This window comes from Zingiber officinale, chromosome 6A (genome assembly GCF_018446385.1).
Source record: "Zingiber officinale cultivar Zhangliang chromosome 6A, Zo_v1.1, whole genome shotgun sequence".
NCBI classification, from domain to species: domain Eukaryota; kingdom Viridiplantae; phylum Streptophyta; class Magnoliopsida; order Zingiberales; family Zingiberaceae; genus Zingiber; species Zingiber officinale.
Genome location: NC_055997.1, coordinates 54,253,209 through 54,274,164, shown reverse-complemented (window position 1 = coordinate 54,274,164; position 20,956 = coordinate 54,253,209). Strand labels below are relative to the sequence as shown.

Sequence of the window (20,956 nt, the reverse complement as noted above, 5' to 3'; positions counted from 1 at the left end):
AGGGAGCTATTTTCCATTAGCTAATGTGAGTTTGTTTTTATTTCAAATTGCTGAAATTGAAGTGGAAAAAACAGTGAAAGGAAATTTTTGAAAATTGGCACATCAAGAGTGTATCAAAGGTGGAGAAAAAGTTTCAAGATTCTTTGTTGGTCATCAAATTGAATGAGAGGTTAGCTTGGTTCTTTGAATTGTTAAAAACAAATGGTATTCATCTCTTTTTACATCAAATGGTCAACTCATCAAGTATATTCTTCCAATACTCTCATCTTTTCATTTTCTTCATTGAATACTTTTCTTTTGCCAATTTCATCCATTTTCATTGTTCTTTTTGCTTCCATTTCAATTCTTCATGATAAATTCCTTTTGATTCATCTATGATATGTTTATAGTGGTGGAGAATTAGAAAATAAGCAAGCTTATGGTAGTGAAATGTTGTGAGTGACATTGAGTGAGCTCCACTTATACACATTTTTGAGTGTGAGAACTAGAATAGGTAAATCCTTTGTGAGATTGCAACTTGCTTAATTTTTCAAGTGGATTGAAACTATCATACCTACTGATTATTGTTTGGATTGTATTCATGATTGTTTGTGATCTTTAGATGGTCTTAGTTAAATTCTTTTTACTATCTTCTAGGTATTGCTAGGGAATTCTCTATGGAGATGATTTTTAGTTTTATTTACTTGCACGGGACGTTCAAGACTAAGTGTGGGGGATTTGATAACCATGATCTTACTGCATTATTTTGATTCATATATGCATGATTTGATGTTGATTTCATAGGTTAAAATCATGGTTACATCACATTTTGTGCATTGTGTGTATTTTTGGACTTAATTGTAAATTATCTTATTTTTGTGCTATTTGATGCTAATATTTGATTCTTATTTTGTAGGCATCAAAGGATCTTAGATTTGGATCTATTTGGATTGAAATTGGGCTCGAATCAGAATTTAAACGAGAAGATCAAGCTTTGGGTTGATTTGGGCCGTTCATCAAGAATAGGACAGATCTAGACCATTCGTTGAAGATCTGGCTGATCCAACTTAATGGGGAGCAGATCTGAGCCATTGATGAAGATCCAGAAGTTTTGATGCAGATCTGAGTTCATCTAGCTATTGATCCAACCCAACTTAATCTGGACTGTTTATTGAAGACTAGGTGGATCTGGGCCATCCAGTGATGATCTAATCGATCCGACCTACGGGAGGGTAGATCCAGACCCTAGATCAACATCAGTACCTTCGGATCGGATTTTGGGCAAGCTTTCACCGTTGATTTAGCTCCAAATCAATCTCAGCCGTCGGTTCAAATCTGAGATCTGTTTAAATGAGAAGCTACAGTGCTTCGTGTTCTTCATCGATCCCCTTCACGCAGCTCAGTCCCGGCGCGCATCTTCCAGCGGATTTCGGCCCCGATTCTTTCTCCAATCGATCTCTCAAGCTTCAACTTCATTGTAGAGCTTCTCGGCGGCGACATCCCGATCATCTGGAGCCATCGGAGGGTGTTCTCTCCGGTGGAATTTGGCTCGCGGCATCTTCCTTTTCCAGCTCGATTTGGCGGTGGTCCTCCAAATCCAAGCTCTGATTCCCATCAGCAACATTTGGAGGTGGTCTTCCGGTGTTCCTGAGCTTCACTCGACGTTCATCCGCGTTCCACAGCCTTCCATCAGATCCAGAGGCAGATTTCCAAATTTTCGGCATTTTCTTGGGTTTAGGGTTGTTTCAGCTCGTCGGGGGTGGTCCGTCGGCGTTTTTGAACCTTCCTTGAGCTGATACGCAGCTGAGACGATCCATTGAGGTCCAGAGTTGGGTGGTCTCGACTTTGGCACTCTTGTGTGACTGCTTGAGTGTGTAGCTTGGTAGATGATTGTGAGAATGGATTGGTTTACATTTTAATTCATTCTGTTATTGTTTTTATAGCTTAGCACATATTACTTTTATGTTTTGTTATATTTTTATACAAGTAGTTAGCATTTCTTTCCTTGTTGAAGCTTAGTTTAAGTTTTAGTTGATGCTTGGTTACTTGTATAGAGTTTAAATTCAAGCTAGGGTTTTAATTGGTGTTGTAGATCAGATTTATTTGCATCTTGTATTTCATTCTTTAGTTTAAGAGTGTGTCAATGATTTAATCTCAATGTAGGAGTGACAATGCGTTAAGGTTTGATTGTTGGCACATACATAGGTAGGTTTTAGTTATGCTTTAGATTAATTTCTTTACTGTTGTGTTTTCCTTTGTATATTTATATTCAAAGCTTTAAAACCCCCAGCTTCATTTTTATATCGAAAACCCCAAAAATAGGAATAAAAAGACAATCCTAGATTACATCATACTGTTGATTCCTCGAGAGCGATCCTGGGCTCATTACTACAACATTATTGTTTAATTAAGGGGTTCAGTGGAAAATACATTTGTACAATTTGATTAGCGGATGTGACAGATTCGCTATATCATGCTCCTCGGAAAAGCATTAAGTGCGTACCTTATAATGTCCCTGTTCTCGACCTTTTGCCCGATAACATGGAGGGAGTTGAGGATGTCTTGAATCCGTGCATGGAGTTGACATGCTGTTTCTCCTTCCTTCATTTTCAAATTATATAATTTATTGAACAAGAGATCTCTCTTGCTTACCTTAGTGTCGGAGGTGCCCTCGTGGAGTTCGATCAGCTTCTCCCAAAGCTCTTTTGCGTTGGATAATGGTTCAACTCTGTTGAGTTCCTCCTTGGTCAGTCTGCACTGGAGGGTGCAGGTCGCTCTGGCATCAACTTCCACCTTCTTGATTAGGGTCGGTTCCCATTTTTCGCAGGGTGTTGGCTTGCCGTTTTCGTTGGATGGCAGTTGTAGTCCAGTCTTGATAATCATCCACGTGTCAAACTGTGTCTTAAGAAAGGTTTCCATTCGCCCCTTCCAATATCCGAAGTCTTCTCCGGAGAAAAGTGGGGGGCGAACGGTGCTGAAACCTTCTTGTTGGGCCATTAGCGATATGCAACAACAAAAAATAGAAATGTCCCAAGACTAGGTCTTGGATTAGCAGTGCGGGAAATAAAGTTAAGAATTTGCGAACTCGAGTGGTGTTGCACCAGTCTCGAGCAAAAACCGATTCGAAAAAATTAATTAGAATATAGCTATTAAGCTAATTCTAATTGACTCCGTAAAACTGAAAATACCACGTAAAAAAAATTGCGTGATTGGTGGTTGCACCAGATCAACGTGACCCCGCTCTGATACCAATTGTTGGATCGAAAGCGCTAGAAGGGGGGTGAATAGCGCTCGTGGATTTCACTCTTTTCGAATTCATAAAACTATCGAGTTATAAAGTAGCGGAATAAAATAAAGAACACACATAAAAGCACACCAAGATTTACTTGGTTCGGAGCCTAGGGCGACTCTTACTCCAAGGCCCACGCTCATTGAGCGTTTACGGTGGGTAACAACTATATTTCATAAAATCTATTACAAGCTAACTACAAATTAACTATTAATGAACTTTATACTGACAACAGCAAAATGGAAATTGAACCTTCGGGTCGTCGGGATGTTGTTGCAGCACTTCGGGATCGTCTCGTAGGCAGCTTGCAGCGAAAGGATTGCTTAGAATTCGTTGTCTCAAGCTGCTGCTCGAAGTTCCCTTTTAAACAATGCTGGAGGCGCCTCCAAGCCTATCCAAGGCGCCTCCAGGCCGCCGAGTCGCACGTGTGGATCAGCTCTGATCTTGTCGCACCTTATCCCACTCAAGGGGTCTCCAAGCTGCTCCAACGCCTGATCCAAGATGCCTCCAGTGACCTCCTAGCCCCCTCTAGCGTCTCTGGACAGCTGGATTCGGCTAGCACCCGAGGCGCCTCCAAGCCCCATGGAGGCGCCTCGAACATTGTTCATCCGAGGTCTAAGTTGCTCCTTTGTTCCTGCAAATTGTGTTAGTCCCAAACACAAACCTTGTAAAACAAAGTTAGCTCAGAAATAATATGATGAATATACTTGACAGTCGTCAGACTGTCCGGATCTGACTTCGGATTTCCAACCGGAAACCCTAGGTCGACCCGACGCCTACTGTTCCCTCTATGGGGAACGCGTCCTCACCAACTCCACTCAAGAGATTTACCTGGTGCCAGTGCGATCCTCCAGATCGACTGGACTTTTGCTCAGCGTTCGAAGCTTCCGGACTTTCTGCTGGACTTCCGCTTCCCGGCTGGTCCAGTCTTTCACCTGGTTCGCGACACCAGCGCTTTCCACCTAGGGTTACCCCCCCTAGGACTTTTCCCTGAAGGTCTCGACCCGCCAAGACTTTCCGCATAGGGTTACCACCCCCTATGACCTAGGGTTACCACCCCCTAGGGTTTTCCACCTGCTTAATCGCAGCTAGGACTTTCCTGAAACACTCAATCAAGTGCATTAGATCACAAAACAACTTAACTTTGAATTCCTTTGCCATTATCAAAACATCGGTCAATCGTCAGATGCTTCCCGCACCAACAGATAATAGATCGAGAAGTTAAAAAACTGAGAAACAAAGAGATACCATTAGTAAAAGTGTTGTGGTAAGGTCAACAGTATAAAGAGGTAACTTGGGAACGCGAGGATGATATGAGACGGAAGTATCCACACTTGTTCTAAGTTCGAGGATGAACTTTTTATAAGGTATGGGGAATTGTAACACCCGTGAAATTTCCTTTATTTTTACAAAGTGCAAAAAGAAATAGAAGAAGAGAAAAGAAGTAAAAATATATGCATAAAAGGTCCGGGCTAGGATTTGAACTCGAGACCTCTTGCTTGAGATTTGTTTAAGTAGCCATAAGGTGGTGGTAAAGAATCACATGAGCAATAGGAAATAATTTCTTATATGTGGATTATGTGCGGAGAGATGCTCCAACTTCCACTTAGTATAAAAGGGGTTGGATGAGATCAAAACCTAATCTTCCGCCTCCTCTTTCCTCTCTAGCCGAATTCTCTTCTCCCTCCTTTCAAGTTTCGGCCAAGGAAACCTAGGGCTCCAAGTTTTAAAGCTTTCCAAGGAGGGAATCTAAGGGGAGGGTCTCTCCCAAGGAGATAGCACACAAAAGAAGGGCGACTCGGAGATTAAGGCATATGAGGGTGGATATTGGGGTCTTCCTTGCACTTTATAATCTTAAGATTTACCGGAAGGAAGTAAGTACCTCTCACCTGCAGTATGAGTAGCTTCGTTAATACATGTTATGATATGTTTTAAACGTGTTGCATTTTAAAGGAGATAGATGCTATGATATGTAGGATGTCCTATAAAGTTTTGGGGATTAAGAGCATGCTTAGATCATCTTGGTTTGCTTCCCATTAAGTTTTGGGACTAAGAAGTATAAACAAGTGCCTAAAGTGCTTTCTTATGAGTACGGGGGAATTAAGCGCACATAAGGTGTTTGGTTAAATGTCATGCAAGTGCAAGTACAAGAAAGTAATAGTTAAAAAAAAAGTATTTTACTTTAGAAAGGCATGTACTGACACAAGGTCCTTGGGTGGGCTCCTAGATCGCCCCTAGGCTCTTAGACCGCCTAGTAGTACCTTAATGGGTTCGGGATTAGCTACCTCAGATCTTATTAAGGATGCGCGCAAAATGGTACAATGCCGGGCCCAAGCAAGTGATTATTATTTTCACTAATATGTACTATAAAGTTTTTAAACTTCATAGTTTGTCTAGTGGAAGTTTCCTAAGTTGAGAATTGAGTTATGTAGTGCAATAGTGATAAACTCAATAGTATGCCAAGATGTTTGTTTTTATTTCATTACTAGCATGGTTTTCAGTTGTCGGTTTGCATAATAAACTGGTTTGAAAATACATGGCATGTACATATTTCCGAAGTACGATTTTAGTGTGATCTACTGGCAAAAGCATGTTTACAATGCTGCATTTTTCTTCAAGTAATTTAAAAAGCATGTCCTCTGTTAATGCATCTTTTTGTGAGTAGATGGTACTTACTAAGCATCCGCTTATAGATTTGCATTTCCTTATACTGCAGATAAAGGTAAAGGAAAGCTCGAGTAGGACGAGGCAGCAGGAGCAGTGCTTGGGGGTGTATGTGTGTGTGGCGGAACAATAGAAAGAGATCAAAGAAATTGTTATTATGGGGAACATGTAGAACCTTCGTTTTGTTTTCTTCTCTCCACCTTACCTAAGATACTGGCACTAATTAGTTTAGGATGAATTTGACGGCTTGGCAGAATTTTGAATGGTAAGTGAAAGTGAAAAAGAGGAGAACAAGCATGTTTCAGTGGAGAAAGGGGATCCTCCGCATGACCCGTGGCACGGCCGTGCGGGTTCGCATAGACGTGCGTTGTCTCCTCTCGGCCAAGGCAACACGGTCGTGTGGAAGCACACGACCGTGCCCTTCCTCTTCTTGGCCAAAGGTGACATGGTCGTGTGATTCCACACGGTCGTGCCCTTCTTCCTCTCAGCCGAGGTGACACGGCCGTGTGGGATCACACGGTCGGGCACCTCCTCCTCTCGGCCAATGTTACACGGTCGTGTGATTCACATGACCGTGCCTCTCCTTCTCTCGGCTGAAGTGACACGACCGTGTGGGTTCACATGACTGTCCCCCTTCCATCCTCTCCCAAGGGTCACGGCCGTGTGACCCTGTAATACCCCAATTCTGAGATTCTGGTTAAGTATGACTTAAAAAGGTTAGATGATACTATCCATATCACCAAGGTGCATCTTCCTTTTCGGAAACCCAAACTTAAAAACTCCAAAGTTAAGCGTGCTTAGCTTGGAGAAATCTGAGGATGGGTGATCTCCTGGGAAGTTTTCCATAGTGAGGACAAAGCACGCTGAAAGGACCTCCGGTGGTCTATGGAGCTAGTCGTTAACCCGATGGGCAATTCTGGTGGCGTTCCCGGTTCGATCAAGGCTAGGTCGGGGCATTACAAATGGTATCAGAGCAACCTTGCGACCGTGAGTGCGCCTGTGGCAGGAGCACCCAGGGCACCACCTAGCGAGTGAGATTCTAAGATTTGTCTGTGGTGTGATTCATGGTTACACAACAAGGACGTTGTGTCTTTAAGTGATGGTGATTGTAATACCCCGGTTCTGAGGTTTTGGTTAAGTATGACTTTAAAAGGTTATATGGTACTATCCATATCACCAAGGTGCACATGACTTTTTGGAAGCTCAAACTTAAGAACTTCAAAGTTAAGCGTGCTTGGCCTGGAGAAATCTGAGGATGGGTGACCTCCTGGGAAGTTTTCCAGGGTGAGTGCAAGTGAGAACAAAGCACGCTGAAAAGACCTCCGGTGGTCTGTGGAGCTAGTCATCAACCCGATGGGCAATTCTGGTGGCATTCTCGGTTCGGTCAGGGTGGGGCCTGCCCAGGTCGGGGCGTTACAGACCCTCACACGGTTGTGCGTGTGTCAGTTGAGAGTACAACACTTGTCAGGGCCACACGACCCAGACCCACTAGAAGCTTCCGACTCCCTTCGGCTCTACGTGGCTACAAGTCATGTCCTACCAGTAGTAACAGGTAAATGTACGAGGAAAGAGTAACGTTTGTCCTGTAGCTTAAGGGTATGAGTAAGGGCGGGCGTTACAGTAAATAACCTCCATACTTAGTCAATTTATCATATCACAACAAGACTTAACTTGAACCTTTGATAACATCAAAACTTAAGTTTGATTCTAGGGCACTCTGTACCAACAATCTCCCCCTTTTTGATGTTTGGCAACCAAAGTTCATAGCTAAGCTAAGTTTAATATATAGAGTTAAGTAAACAAACACTTTTCCTTAACTCTCCCCTTGAGTTCAATAACTCCCCTTGAATTTATACCATAATATCTCTCCCCCTTTGACACATTTCAAAAAATTAGGGTATCAACAAACACCAAGTCTAAAATATTGCAAGGTTTAGAGTAAAATTTCTTTGAAAGAAAATTTTGTAACCAAAGTTTTCTAAGCATAAGTTAGAATCCATGATTTCAAAAATTTTCTAGGAAATTAAGTTTTAAATTATCTTGAAAAGACTTAAGATAAATTTTGAAAATGATTCTTGAAAAATTTCCTCAAATTTTGAAAAGCATAACTTTGAAGAGTTTTCTAACGACAAATACATTATTAGTATAGCTTTCAAAAATTTTCTAAAAAATATTTGTAACATATTTTGAAAGACATTTTGAAGGAAGATATGAAATTTGAAAAAAAGTTTTGAAATTTAGAAAATCATGAACCAAAAAATTTACTAAGGAAAAATGGTGAATCAAAGACTTCAAAGACTTAGTTTTTGAAATTAGACTTTAGAAAATTTATCTAAAGAAAAATAATTTTTAAAATTTGAAGAAAAATTTTTAATCAAAAATTATTTTGAGTCAAAAATCGAGTTTTGATAAGATTGAAACAAAATTTTCAAATGAGAACATATATTTTTATAAGTGTTTAATTTTTGTAATGTTTCTTAAAACATATTTTAAAAATATATAAGTAAAAGAAAATAAAATTTTGAACTAACAAGAAACTTGAAATTTTCTAAAGAAAATAGACTTAGTCTTGAAATGGATTAAAAAATGATGTTAATGCTCCACCTTAAATTTATATTTCCCTACAAGTCCAAACATGTATGAAATGTATAAGTTTTGAAAATATTATAAATAAAGAAAAATATCTAGAAAATAATCCCTAAAGAAATGTCTATCTTTCACACTTAGCTGACTACCATAAGATAGCAACTCCTAACTCAGGTTAGTCAATTTGAGTTTTAGTCTCCAACTAGTTTGTTACTAGTTAGATTACTCAAATAATGAATATATTTATTTAAATCCCAAATTTATATTGATGCACTAACATAAGTATCTAAAATCTTAGACTAAGTCCTAAACATCTCACACTATTCTATGTGTCACAATACACAAGCAAGGGATCCTACTATGCTCGTGAGATGCTGACTTCTGAAAGCTATCTAGTCATGCTTTCTATGACATTATCTAAGCTAATTCCATCTTGATATATTTGTAAACCTAAGTTTTTTAAATCATGGATATAAAATAAAATTATTTTTTTTGAAAACTACTAGTTAAAAACACAAAAATTCCTATTTTACAAAGCAACATATAGAAAATAAGACATAACTTGGACATAAAAGTCATAATGTTGATTAAATATCTTGACTACTGTCATCAAAAGTTAAGTACTAAATACTAATCAGAATACAACCAAAGTCACAATGCCAAATAGAATATAACTAGTTAAAATGCAGTAAGTCATGAATCAGATGAAAGAGGTGGAGGATCATGTGTAGCTCGAAAGTCGTCAAACATCCTCGGTTGCTCTGCCTCCAGAGTGCCAACTCAATCAATTATGTTTTAACAAAAATCTACAAGCTACCCCTGAAATGAATTGTACAGATCCTGAATCATGGTCTGAAGAGAGACGAAATGACCAAAGATGTCATCTCAAAACTAACTAAATGGATCACTAGTATGTGGAGGAGCTATAGACGATGACCTCTAAGCTACATCAAATATGGAGTCATGATGAACTCCTAGGACATTAGTGGAACATAGGGTCCTCTATAGCTATAGGTACATCCTCAATATCAACCCCTCTCCAATAGGCCAAACATAACACGGATGAGTGCGCTTGTATACTAGACCATGAGAACTAACTTTGATCCCTGCCAGGAATATTTGATGGATTCCCACTAAATCAATGTCAGATGACTCTATTAACTCTCCATGTCTGACTCCTACCCCTAATGATGATATAAAAGCAATAAGGATGTGACAGTGAATCATACGAACCTTATACGAGTTGTTATACCCCGAATAGTAGATGCTGGACTTAAAAACCCAATAACAAAAATTCAAATCTAGTTTATGCTTAAGTGAATACATCAGGAAGAGATAGACTAGACACAAAACTACTTGATCTCTAGATGAAAGAGGATAAATGCATGAAATAACCATCTTATAAAGTACATTGTCATTTGGACAAAGAGGTACCAATGACATCTTTGTTGGATGAGGACCTTTGAAAAAGTTGGCATACATGATATCAAGAGTTAAATGAGAAAATAAATCAGGTAAAGTGTTAGGATATGAGAGAGAGGGAAAAATTCGGTTAGGTGAAGGATGCAAGCGTAAGAAGCATAGGAATATGTTAAGATCAAATATCATATCCCTTAATCCAACTCTAGTCTTAAAATTATGAGCATTAATCTCACACAAATTATGATAAAATTTAGTATATAATATGGAATTGCAAGCATGTTTACAGAAGACTAAATTATCTAAGGAATAATATTGTATTATATCTATAATATCAAGATAGTAAATTTGATAGAAAGGAAGGTCAAGGCATCGAGTTCCTACAACTATGAAGGATTTGTTGCTAAAGGATTAGTGTAGTTCCTCTATGGAAAACATTGGATCCTTGCTGGTATTCGAGGAGCTAGCATCCTTTTGTGCAATCTTACATAATTTTTGGCTACAATATAAATAAACTTAGCTTAAATGAAAGATAGAGGTATTAGGATCATACCGAGGGATGATCTGGTTGTAATAAGACTTCAAGAAAGCCTATAGGTAGCAGGGTAGAGAGAAAATGTGATAGAGGAGGAAGTTTTAGATGAATCAAGATTTTTGCCTGAGTTTGGCTTATATAAAGCTTTATCGGTTGACTGATCAAAGGATCGGTTAACTGATCCCTTAAATTCAGTAAAATATCGATCAATCAGAAAGAGATGGTCGATGTTCGTTCGACCGATTAAAATAATCGGTCGACTAATAAATTGATGATAGCTCGATTTTTTCGTATAGGCTAGGAACAAATTTATGCTATCGGTTGACTTAATCGAGTTTTCAATTGACTGATAACTTAAAGCAAGTTATCCATTTCTGTCTGTCTACATTGTGGGGTTTGTTCGACTAAACCTAGGGTGATTTATCTCACCATTTCTATATTTTCAAGTAGTATAACTTATAGTTGTGTGAGATGATTTATTTGATTGAGTTTGATATTGATTGTTTTTTAAAATGATTAGGTTAGATTTAAGTTAAATTTGTTTTGAGTTAATTAAAGATTAAGTTACTTGAGTTAGGATTTAATAGGTCTTAATCTTAATTAGGAGTCACTTTAAGAATTATTTAAGTTTTGATTGATAAAGAAATTAGTTTATTATTATCTTTAGTTAATGTAATATTATTTTGAATTAAAGTAATTAATTGATTAATTTTCAAGTTAACGTTAAGTAATTTATTAATTAATTAGTTTCAAGCTATTTTTTAAGCTTAGAATTGAATATTTATTAAATAATTATTTATTAATTTTGTTATTCATTCAATTAATCATTATTTTGTTTAAGGTCACTTTTTAGTTTAACTTAAATTCAAATGTAATTGTTTGATTAAAGTTTATTATTATATTGAGGAGTTTAATTAAGTGTTTTAGTTTAAGTTAAAATTTAAAGTTAATTAGTTTAAAGATTAATGATTAATAATTAATTAATTAAGTTTTCAAATTATGTAGTTATGTTGATAATTAGCTTTTATTTTAGATTTTAAATTAATTATGAATTAATTAAAAATTATTAAAGTTGTTGTTTTGTATTATCAATTATTTTTGATAAAGTTGATAACCTATTTAAAGTTGACTGCATATTAGTTTTCATTAAAAATTAATTATATTTAATTTTTATTTAAATTTTTACATGTTTTGATTAATAATTAAATTTTATTTAAATGTTTACTTTTAGATTAATTAAAATTAATTTAGATATTTGTTTAATTAATTTTGAATTAATTAAAGTAATTTATTAAACTTCAATTAAAGTTATTGATTAATTAATTAAGGTAATTTAATAATTAGTTAAAGTTTAAAGTAATTGATTAATTAATTAATTAATTTTGAATCTAAATAATTAAAGTGGATTTGATATTCAGTATTAATTTCAAACATAAAGTAATTTATTAATTAATTTCAATTTTAATTAATTTATTAATTGAATTGATTAAATCATTGATTTATTTAGAATTGATTATTAGTTTTAAATTTGATTATTAATTTTCTTAGTTAACTTTTTAAGTTAATTTAATTTAAATTGGTTTGGAACATCAGGAATTCTTGATAAAACTTATTTAACCATTGTTAGATTTAAATTTAGCTTTGAATTCTTCAAGGAGTTAATAGAGTTAGTTTCTAGACTGTGTTGAGTCACAATAGATATTATTAGAATAACCTCATCTCAGATAACTTCCCAAAAACAACCAACTGAAAGAACTTAATACTAGGTTTTGGTCTAACTAGCTCATGTTTGACTGGGATAATTTCGGCTAGATCCACTGATCTAGTGCACTAAGTAGAACACAAATGATTCAACCTAGACATACCTTTGACAAAGTTTTCTTGGCGTACTATCATTCCAATCCATTTAGATGCTATATTATTAGGATTTGTTAAACCATTTTAACTAACCATTCTAAGTTAAGAAAAAAAATAAATCTAAACCTAAGCGTACATATTCAATCAATCAAGTAGCGTGATCAATTTTTCTACTTGCTCCTCCCGAGTTATACCTTAGATATAGTCTACCTAAGAGATGGATCTGACTCTTGGGGACCAAATACCGATCTAGTTCATTTTGTTTAATTAAACATAATTTAGGGACTCATGCTTGGACTAGATTTCTATCATTTTAACTAAGTAAAGATAAATATGATTTGTTAGATGTGTTTGGTTTATAATCAAGTTCGGATCTATTGTACACGACTTGTTGTGGTCCAAATACCATATTTAGATACTTAGATTCTAATTCAAACTTTTTCAATGATTTCTTGAGTTGCTCCACTTAACTTTTTAAGCTAGAATTTTCTTCCTCAAATTTTTCAACTTAAGTTGAAGTTCCAACTTAAACTTGGTTAGTCGAGTGACTCAAGCTAACTTGCTCCTTAAGATAGTCAATTTCCTAAAGTAGTAAGTTATTTTGTTCCTCGGACTTGGTTTATTTTTTAAACAAGAATTTTACTATTTGAAGTTGTAAAATACCGGAAAAAAAAAAAGGGAATATTAATAAGGGAATTTTCCGGAATTTTTAGAAATTTTTCGGGAATTTTTCGGAGCTCGTACGGACGAGTTAACGGGGATAAAAATGGGGTCCGGAAAAGCCTGTTTAGGCTACCTCGTTTTAAAGAGGAAATGTTTGATTTTTCTCCCTTTTTCTTTATTCTTTTTCTTATTTTCCTCCGCCGTTTTCTTTCATTGCCGCGCGCCCGAAGTCCTCACCCCCTTGCCCTAACCGGCGCCGAGCTAACCGCTCGCGATTTAAGCCCCGATCAAGGTTTGTTCCTTTTTCTTCTTCTCCGCTCTGCCGTCCCCAAATCGCCGGTGCCTAGCCTCTGCCCCGACTCCAGCGATGCCACTGCCGGCACCGATTTTCCAGCCTCGGCTGCCTTTCCTCTATGCCCTAGCATCTCTGCCGATGCCACTGTCTCTCTTTCTCCCGACGCCGAGCAGCACCGAGCCCTAGGTGCCAACGCCGTCGACGCCTTTTTCCGACCTCTTCTGTGCCACTCCGAGACTCCTTGTCCGAGTTCTCACCGTGCCCTAGCCCCCGCTCAGCAGATAGCCGGCTGCCAACACTCAAAGCAAATGTCGATTTGTAGCCTCTGCCCTAGCCTCTGTTTCCGACGCTGGTAAGGGTTCTGCCGTGGCCACCACTTGGGATCTGTATGTCGTCGTCGCCCCTTTGCTCTGGTTTACTGCCTCAGTAGCCCTTGCTGGAAACAACACCGGTGACCTAACTCCTCCGTCCTCTAATCCAGTGAGCTACTGGATGAAGGTAAGGATTAGGTTGAAATTTTAGTTGTGCACTAGTAGTAGATTAGGTTGTAAGATGGGTTGTTGTTTGATTTGTGATTCCCAATTATTGATCTCAACATGATCTGATCAGTAGGAAGGATTCCAGCAGCAAACGATCCTACTTCCAACAGTGATAAAACGGCTGTGAGTTTCAGGTAAGGCATAGGAATTTGATATATGCTATTGATCATGTATGGGTTGAATTGGGTTTATGTGTTGGTCAGGGATTTGCCCTAAACTAGGGTTAGAGAGTTATTTAGCTATTTATGAGAATGTAGCTAAATGAAATATATTTATATTCGTGACACAGGATCTTGACGCGAGACGAGTATCTTGGAGTCAGATTTGGATCACTTTATTGGAGGCGGGTACTTTGACTTATGTCTTTTGATATGCATGATAATATGTTTAACATATAACAGTAATTGTGTTACCTGTTTATTTCGGTTGGTCACTACATGATTAGTACATGTTGTTTGTTTATTTATTCTGCACTGCATATTATCTACCTGATCACATATGCCTTAGGTAGTGACCCAACCACACGCTATGTTATATTACGGATCTAGGGTTTATTCGATACCCTCTTCGATTTGTACCTTCTATTCGATACGCCTTCGTGGTACACACTCAGATCTATTTATACGGGTCATGCCATGTTATTCGAGATCGCCATGTTCAAGATCACGCATCACGATCGATTGCATCTTTTTCGGCTCTACTTTGTTGAGCTCATCGCCACATGCATCGCACACATCACCCATGGATTTGTATATCTGGCTGGTGTGTGGCGGTTCTGCTGTCTGGCTCCGTTGGTCGTGGACTCAGTGTGGTAGCCGGCTTGGCTCCGCTGGCATTTAGGGTAGCAGGCAGATGGTGGACTTTGTTTGCTCCGCTGGTCGAGACTCGGTGGCAGAGATATCCTCCCGCCATCGTAACGGAGACGAGAGCATCGAGCTCCCCATTTACGATTTGGGGTCACAGATGAGTACTCCGACAAGATCCGCTTTACTCCGCTTGCTCGAGCATTGATTTCAGTACGGGTCGATATACGATTTATCGCATTTTTATTTACTTGTGATCGCCGCACTTATACGCCGATTTGTTTGACGCATCGATTGACATGTATACATGATTACGACTCACTTGCCCCGACGACTGCTACCTTTATACTTCGATCCCCAAGACAGCTTATCTTCCGATTTCATTTCACAGATTTATCCTCCTCATATTCGTGAGACCGCATTTACGATTAGTGTTGTTCATATTTGTTTTATTATGCATATCAGTTGTCCGAGTGTTGGACTCACCCCGCCTCCGTTGTTGATATATTTTCAGGTTGAGGCCAGTCGCTGGCCCCCCCATCCGCACGTAGAGCTAGTTCTCTACTAGGTTGTTATTTGCTTTATTTTGGTTTTCTTCCATCGGACTATGTTTTAGTTTTGTTTTGGATTTTATCTATGGATATTGTACGGATTGTTACCGTTTGATGGACTTTTGGATGGTTTGGTTTTATTCTATTATACGCCTGCCTGGACGGCAGAGTTCGTTGGATTTGAGCTTTACGAGTGTAGTGGAGTAGGGTGGATTTTGAGTCGTATTATCATTGTTGTTGTTTATTATTAACTGGTCGCGATGTACCGAGGTCGGATATCTTTATTAATCGCGTGGTGTTTGTCTTTATTTTTTGTTATCATTCCAGCCGCCGATGTATATATGATATGTAGAAAGTTTCATATCGTCGCAGACAGGGAGATGTCACAAATTTCTTCGACGAGACTCCTCGGGCGTGATAATTTAGTGGTATCGAGCCGATACCTATATTTCATGTTTTGGATTTTCGTTGATTTATCCGATACCAATTTATTTGGTATCGTAGCATAAGTTTTACGATTCTTTGATTTCGTATTGTGGACATTTGGGATAACCTGATACCAATTTATTTGGTATCAGAGCGCCAAAGTTGGCGATACTTGTTGGATTTCCGTGTGTTGGATTTTTGAGATTTATCTGATACCAATTTATTTGGTATCAGAGCGGGTTATGATACCTGCTTTTGGTGTTCTGGTGATTTATCGGATACCTGTTTTTTTTTGGGTATTCTGGATTTTTGGATTAGCCCAAGTTTGCGAGTCAAACTGGGTAGTTGTTTGAGTGACATGGATTTTTCCATTACGATTGGGTTTGGATTTCCGTTTCGGATTTATATGGATTTCCGACGATTTTCTCGTTCGGAATTTTGAGGTCAGAAGTTGGGGACTGGACAGCGATGGAACATCTCCAGACGGCAAATAGGTATGATGTTTATTTTATGATAGTTATGGCATGTATTAGCACTTTATCTTTAGTACCTGTCTGATTGCTATAGCCCATATTACATGTGATGGGTTAGCCATTGAGCATGGTTGACCTTAATAGAGATCAAGGATTATAGTCTCTGGTGATTTTTCACATCATACCATCGTAGTTTTAGTTCTGTTACTAGTAGGAGATGGAGGCACATACCACCTCGCTATTGTTAATCGGATAATGGATGATACCTACATATTCCGCTGACTTAGCCAAGAGAGTTTTTATACTCATATCTTTTGATATTAGGTACCATACTGATGGAAATCGGTCATCGGGGAGTTACTGTTCGATCATCATGAGAATGGTTTGAGGTCGAGGATATTGAGATCGATATTTCATGTGTTGATTTCTAATGATTTAAGAGAGTAAATGTTATGTGGTTGTTGATGATCTTTTAGTGGATAACTATTTTGATGATCTTTTATTTGGGTTGTCATTGATGGTGATATAGTGAGTATCATGTATGGTGTTCACAGGTTGATGTTTATAGTTGGTGATCAGATTATAAATTGGAAGCTAGAGAGTTTATGTGCCTATGAGATTTTTGATTTTAATAAATCTGGTTAATTATGGTTAGTTAACAGGATGATAAAATTGATATTTGTTTCATCTGATAATGAACTATGTGGATAAATAATGATTTGGTGTTTTGAATGCTAACTTACCCTCATGGAGAGTAGAGACTTATTCATCTGATATTAGTGGGCTGATATTTTTGAGGATAAAAAAAAATGAGGGTGTCTTGATGATATTGAATTCTAGCTTTTTCTTTTGGGTCGTACACATTTATTCATATGATATTATGTGGATTGACATTCTCTAGTTTGAGATGATGTATTAGTGTTGAATTGACCCATGAACTGGTTTAGTTATTTGACAACGTTGTATACCATTTTATCTTAGTTAATTTTCGTCAGTAAATATTGATTTACACTTGTTAAATCGGTCAGTAGAAGACTGATTTATGTTTGTCGAGTTGGGTAGTTGTGGTTTGATATACCTTAGTTGCTTGTGGAGGATTAAGGTATTCTTGATTAGTTAGTAGATGAATGATTTAGTTTTGATGGTTGATCAGTAGAGGATTGCCATGATCTATTTTTAGAGGTTCGAACCTTTAGGTTGTTTGTGCTTAGTTATGTATCTAGAGCACATTTGAGTACATGCTTTGTACTGACGTGGAAAGGACGGATTCAGCCGTATATCATTGTCGGCTTGGATAGGTTATAGAGGATCGATGTATCCTATTCCATGAAAACTTTGACCATGGACTGTATATATCTGGTGGGATAACTTAGAGGGTGCATTGGGATATATGACCCCGCTGATGTAAGGAAGTGTAGAGCTAATTGCTTAACACTTATGGGATACACTCGTTACTAGTGTATACTGGGAGAGTACATTTGGATTTGTGATGATAAAATTCTTCCCATTTGATATAGTCTTGGTAGGGTATGACATTGACTTGCAATGTTATACCACGGCTGTGTATATTTTTCTTGTCCGATACTAGTTCCTTTGAACTTAGAGCAGGGTTGTTACTGGATGATTAGGCTGCTCCATTTTGAGTTGCTTTTGATTGATGTATTCATGCTTGATACATATGCATGAATTTTGTTTAGATATACCCGTAACCCATGAGTGTTGGTAGCATAAGGTTGGTCTCTTTGATTGAGATGGTACGCTGATTTTGCATGTCTACGTTGTCGTAGGAGTCCCGTGGTAGACTGTCCATTTGCAAGTAGTATATGTATCCATGTTCTGATACGGTTGAAGGTTTCTTGTGGATCATAGATATGTAGTTCGGGGTATGTATCTGAATGTATTATTGAAGATATCTTGTCGATTAAATCCGAGTTGTAGTACAAGTACCTCGGTGGTGTTTTAATGGAGGCATTTTGTTGATTTAATTTGAGTTATGATACGCACATATGTGTTTGGCGTGGTATCTGAAGTATCTTTTTGATTATGTTTGATTTGTGAGCACACCGGATTTAGTATGCTTTATTGGTATATGTTGGTTATACTCTGCATAGGTGAAGATATGTGAGCGTTGTTTGAGGTGTATTGTTGATTTTACCTACATCGATTTCGACACGTGTTCTGATGTATTGGAGGTATCATAACGAATATACCGAGTTGTGAGTATGATCGTGTATAATAATTGAGGATTTTGATCATACATATGTAGTGAGTACGAAAGTGGTGTATACATTGAGCAGTATGACGATTCTACTTATACCGAATGCGAATGGAGTGACCGCATTATGTCATTTGTTAATTAACCCATCAACTAATTTTCCTATCGGTGGATGACTCACTAGGATGCCGATAGAGTTGATGATGAATTTGATTAGTTACTAGGTTGTTATATCCTAGGATAACCACAAAATCGTGGTAGAGATCTCATGCCTCTAATGGATAGTTAGGTGCCTGGGGTACTTAGGTATTGTTTTGTGGTGAGCGTTCCCACATATCACGGATTGCTGGTAGCGGAGCATTGCTCCTATATTTATTGCAGACATATTTGGATTATTTGTGGTGGAGTGTTGCTCCCACATATGAGGATTTCTTGAGCGTTGCTCCCACATATGTAGTATTTCTGTGATGGAGGCTCTCACCCTGAGGATCTATTCTTCGTGATTTATGTTATTGATGATCAGATTTTCGATTTATTATCGAGATCTTATGATAGGAATGTCTCGCGATATATATTACGTATTGGTTTCGCTTACATAGCTTACATTTTTAGATGTTTTCGTGGACTCGATAATCCCGGTATGTCGAGGATGTTCGATAGGTGTCCATTATCTTCATGGGACGATGTCAGGGTTTATTACGGATCCGAGGTGAGTCACGTACACTATCTTCGGATAGATCTAGAGATGATTCGACGAGAACATCTATACGTGATTATCGATAGTGCTGGTTTGGATTGTCTTTTGTTATGATGTTCGGAACACACGGTCACCAGTAGAGTATACCGTGGTTCCACAGAGATGAGGTTGTTACCGTTGGGAGCAGACAGAGTCGAGATCCGCAGTCTTTTGTGACTCGCAGGATATTACAGACCTTCGTCGAGGGTTTCTTCCAAGATAGCTACGCTACTTTCACGCACGACCACGAAAGACGGAAGTTTACTCGACCGAGGATCGCAAGACCGCCTTCAGGAGTCAAGCGAGACTAGTGTCGGCTTCGATTTTGGTTTTACCTTCCGGAGAGGACGGATATGTCCTCTACACCAACGCATCTATTCAGGATTCGATACTGCTCACGCAGCACGATATGTTAGTCTCTTCGATTCTCGCCATCAAGGAGCATGAGAAGGTCTACCCCGTATACGATCCGTAGACGGTCATTATTTTCCTCAAGATTTGGCAAGATCAGATGATATTACATCGAGATTCTCACCGACCATCCAATCTCAAATATCCGCTCACCGTATGAACTTAATCTTCAACCGAGGAGATAGATGGAGTTCTCAAGGATTATGATTGTACCATTAGCTATCACCCGAAAAGCTAATGTGGTTACCACGCACTTAGCCAGAGGTCTAGAGGGACTTTAGCTCGCCACCGAGTCAGGTCACGATTTGATCTGTGATTTCTCCAGTTAGACATCGAGGAGCAGGGATGACAGAGCAGGTATTCTTGTTACCATAGTTGCTCAGTTAATCGGGACGAGAACCGAGAGGCCCAGTGTTGGGACCTCATAGAGCTCAACGTGAGGCAAAGTGGTCCATACTATCTGGACGTAAGATGTTAGAGGCATACGACCGCTAGAAGAGTTACCGACCGAGTAGGAGACTCTAGAGTTCTCCATTCACACTGTGTATTTTATGAGTTTCACCCAAGAAAGGGGTGAAGAGATTGACCTCAGAGGTAAGCTAGCTCGTGATACATCGGACCTTTCTAGATCTTAGAAAGGATCGAGCAAGAGCTCACTAGTTGGTAGTATCGCCGTCCTCGATCAAGCGCACGATGTATTCCACGATCCACGCCACGAGATACGCCCGACCCGACGACGCTACGACAGATATTCCAGCCCAGCTCACCGACATAACTTATGAGGAGGTTCCAGACGATTCTCACCGGAAGAGCGTCGATCATGAACAAGACTATCCTACCGGTTAAAGCTCTATGGCAAGATCATTCTGATGAGGAAGTTACTGGGAGCTCGAGGATACGATCCGAGCTCGATACCCCATCTTTTCACTTGGGTACGTGATTTAATTTACTGCTCAAAGATTTATTATCATACTTGTTATTAGTATCACGATGGTAGATAATCAAATTGGGGACCAAATTTTTATTAGTGGGGAGAATGTAAAATACCGAAAAAAAAGGAATATTAATAAGGGAATTTTCCTAATTTTAGAAATTTTTCGAATTTTATGGACGAATTTGACGAGTTAACTGGGATAAAACGGGTCCGGAAAACCTGTTTAGGCTACCTCGTTTTAAAGAGGAAATGTTTGATTTTTCTCCCTTTTTCTTTATTCTTTTTCTTATTTTCCTCCGCCGTTTTCTTTCATTGCCGCGCGCCCGAAGTCCTCACCCCCTTGCCCTAACCGGCGCCGAGCTAACCGCTCGCGATTTAAGCCCCGATCAAGGTTTGTTCCTTTTTCTTCTTCTCCGCTCTGCCGTCCCCAAATCGCCGGTGCCTAGCCTCTGCCCCGACTCCAGCGATGCCACTGCCGGCACCGATTTCCCAGCCTCGGCTGCCTTTCCTCTATGCCCTAGCATCTCTGCCGATGCCACTGTCTCTCTTTCTCCCGACGCCGAGCAGCACCGAGCCCTAGG

At 38.7% G+C, this 20,956-nt stretch overlaps 1 long non-coding RNA gene across 1 annotated transcript; it reads left to right on the top strand.

Moving 5' to 3' along the window:
* The first annotated feature begins 13,078 nt into the window (after nt 1-13,078).
* Nucleotides 13,079-14,152, top strand: LOC121993956. Its single transcript, XR_006115511.1, has 3 exons — nt 13,079-13,785; nt 13,897-13,960; nt 14,116-14,152. It is a non-coding gene; the product is annotated as an uncharacterized LOC121993956 (long non-coding RNA).
* The last annotated feature ends 6,804 nt before the right edge of the window (nt 14,153-20,956 follow it).